This window comes from Macadamia integrifolia, unplaced genomic scaffold (genome assembly GCF_013358625.1).
Source record: "Macadamia integrifolia cultivar HAES 741 unplaced genomic scaffold, SCU_Mint_v3 scaffold2388, whole genome shotgun sequence".
NCBI lineage: Eukaryota > Viridiplantae > Streptophyta > Magnoliopsida > Proteales > Proteaceae > Macadamia > Macadamia integrifolia.
This window is the reverse complement of record NW_024868681.1, coordinates 15,029-18,532: the sequence shown is the minus strand read 5'-3', so window position 1 is coordinate 18,532 and position 3,504 is coordinate 15,029. Positions and strand designations below refer to the sequence as shown.

Below are 3,504 nucleotides of genomic sequence, written 5' to 3'. Positions count from 1 at the left end.
AATTAGGTCTCATTTAATTTATAAATATTTTTACCAATTAGATTAAGTAGGATTGCAATAATTTATTTCATAAATTACTAGGGATTAGGATTAATCATTTTAATTAATTCAATTTAGGATTTCATAAATTCATTAATCATCCATCTAGGTTAGGCTCAATTAATCGAGTTAGTTTAATTTAGGGTTTCATAAATTGCTCAACTAATCCTAGGTTTAGGCTTATTTCATTAGCTTAATCTAAGACTCATAATACATCAATTAAATCATTTAGGTTTTGTTTTAATTAGCATGATCATTTCATTATTTGCATCATAACCTAGCTAGCATAATTTAGACACTTGGTTTAGGGTTTTCACATGTCATGCTTAGATACCTAGTTTAGGGTTTTCAGTGACCTAGATTTAGGACTAGTTAGTAGGGTACAAACAAACTTTGGTCAAATAAAAAGAGACCGGCCTTAGGGTCGGGCAGACTGGGTGCCTAACACCTTCCCAGTCTGTCACTTGACACTTATCTAGAATCTTGGTGCAAACCAGCCTTATCCGTCAGAGTCATTAGTCTCTCTCCCTTGATTGGGGGAGACATTTATGGGTCCTAGACCCTTTCTAGGTGGTGACTCCCTTTTACCCATAACGTGTATCCCCCCCTTGGCATTTGACGACCAGGGGATACCATCTCATCTCATTAGGGTCGAACCCTAGCGTGTTCACACGCGCTACGTGCCGTATCGCGATCCCACGCGGCGCGGAGGTCCATGGTACCTACACCATCCCTTTAGGAATCTTAATAGACCTATCTGCCAACTGAAGAGTAGTTCTAGTGGCTTTTAATTCTCTCAATCCTAGTTGCTTTTACACATGGTAAGGTAAAAGATTCACACTTACACCAAGGTCAAGTAAGGCATGCTCAATGTAGGTGTTGCCTATGACAGAAACTATGGTAGGGCTCCCTGGATCCTTATACTTGACGACTATAGGCTGAGTAATTATGGAACTAATGTTACCTGCCAAGAATGCCTTTTTAGGCACACTGGTGATGCATTTGTGAGTACACAAATCTTTCAATACCTTTGCATAGGTGGGGATCTGGGATATGGCATCCAAAAGATGGATGTTCACTTCTACCTTTTTGAAGACTTCTAAAATTTTATCTATGGAAGCAGTCTTATTTTTGTTTACCAAGCGATAAGGAAATGGGACAGGAGGAACATAAGGACTGTTAGGGATTTACCCTTTTTCAGAAGAATCATTTTTGGTTTCCTCAACCAAATCATCTTTAGTTTAAGAAGAATCTTTAGGTTCATCAGACAAACTTGGAACAAGAGGCACACTTGTGTCCTCAACTGAAAGAGAGTTAACAGGAGTAATAGATGGGGAAGAATTAAGAACACTCTGTTGGTACTCTCTACCACTCTTAATGGCATAAACAACATTACATTGCTTAGAGGGCCCTTGTTGGGTCTGACTTTGTACTTTATTCAGTGGTGTATTAGTTGGTGTTTGTGAACTAACAGGCTGATGATGCCTAGGGTTAGACTCTGGTTGACTGGGTAAAGTTCCCTTTTTCTTTCTCACGCATAATTGAGACAACTTGTGTGAGTTCTCTCGTAAGATTTTGATGGCATGTCATGAGGAGGGCCATATTTTTTTTCAAGTTACTTATTCTACTGGCCTCTCCAATGTTGGTAAACCCAGGGGGTTGCTGATAAGATGATAGGAGAAGGGTCCTAGGAAAACTAGTCTGAGGTCCTACATTTGAGCTAGGAAAAGTATTTTGAAAAAAAAGATTATTGTGCAAAGGGAGGTTTTTGGGATCCAAGTTGACCTTGATTATGAAAATTAGAAGGACTTACTTGGTTGCCCTAATTGCAGGAGAAATTTAGGTGATTTCTCCATCCTGGATTATAGATGTTACTATATGGATTATTTTGGTATAAGGCATTAACACAAATCTTAACCAAATTAACTGTTGATGGCTCTCTAGGAACAATAGCCTCAATCATGTTGATTAAGCCATCCAAATGGCCTTCCTTAGCTACTATCCCATTCACAAAATATCTTTTCCCTCCTATGGTTCTTTCACTCTCTTGGGTTGATTCCCACTCACGAATTTTGTCAGCTAAGTCAAATAAGAATTCCTATGCCTTTCCTTCATCTGTAAATGATGTGAATCCCTCAGGACCCATAGACTCTATCATTTGTTTAGTTAGGTAATCAATATCCTCAGAAATTATTTGATATATATGTCATAAGTCTAGGCCATGGTGAGGGCATTCTTGGAGTAGATCCTTGAATTTCTCCATAAGTTTGGAAAATGACTTAGTAGGCTTTTGCCTAAACTAAAGGATATCACTTCTAAGCTTATTAGTCTTGTGAGTTAGGAAAAAATTCTTAAGGAAGACAACTGTGAATTGTTCCCATGAGGTTATAGAATTTATGGGTAACCCATACAACCACTTCTTAGCTTGGTCTTTTAATGCAAACATGATAACCTAAGCTTAACAGCATCATCAGAAAGTTGTTAAATCTTAATTAGAGCACATACTTCTTCAAATTCCCTTAGAAATAGGTATGCATCCTCAGAGATCAGCCCATGAAAGTGGGCCAACATAGTGATGTACTGAGATTTGAGCTCAAAATTATTGTCATGGGCTTGTGGTAGAACTATGCAGAAAGGTTGGGCTGCTCTAACAGGGTAGAACATATCTTTCAGAGATTTAGGTGGAGGGTTTTGCTGTTGGTCTCCCATATTGAAGAGGTTTAAAGAGAGCAAACGTATAGGGTTACTACTTGTTGGATCTCTTCTTGCTAACGGATTCTTAATTTTATGTACCCACTTTACACTCATACAATAGAAAACTACCCACAACTAGAGTAAGACAAGAAAAAAAGAATGGAAATTTTTTTTTTATTATTTTTATTTATTTATTTATTTAGCTTTTGAGAGCTTACCTGCAAGGATCTATAGTTGCTCAAGTCAGTTCCTGAGGTACTGCTACAGGGCGAAACCTATCTTTATCATACTGTGAGGCTTGGCGACGTCCACCAATACAACTATTATTGCAAGTTGTTCTTCTCAAAAATTCAATAAAAGAAAAGAAAAGAAAAAAACAAAGCAAAGCAAACAAAGCACTCTGATTTACCAAAAGAAAGGAAAAAATAACATGGAACTGTCTCCCCAGTAACGTTGCCAAAAACTTGTTTGAGATTTTAAAATATAACCGCAAGCGTACGAATCAGTGTAGCTATGGTTCGAACACAGGGAGAGCAACCACTTTATTTTTTTCACTTCTTTTAATAATGTAAAAGTGAACCGATTAATGGTTATGATCTAATTCTAACTATCGTCCTAAACATATGTATCTAAAATAACATCCTAACCATTCGCTATCTAAGAATTTAAATACGCAAACCATGTAATTAAAATTAAATAAATAAATAACTGAAAATAAACACCCCACATAATTAAAAAACAATGAAGGAAAAAAATGTTGAAATAAAAAAA

The 3,504-nt window shown here is 36.8% G+C and overlaps 1 non-coding gene across 1 annotated transcript; it reads left to right on the top strand.

Annotated features, from left to right (window-relative positions):
* Window positions 1-2,255: 2,255 nt before the first annotated feature.
* LOC122066427 lies at window positions 2,256-2,362 on the top strand. Its single transcript, XR_006136358.1, has one exon. It is a non-coding gene; the product is annotated as a small nucleolar RNA R71 (small nucleolar RNA).
* Window positions 2,363-3,504: the final 1,142 nt, after the last annotated feature.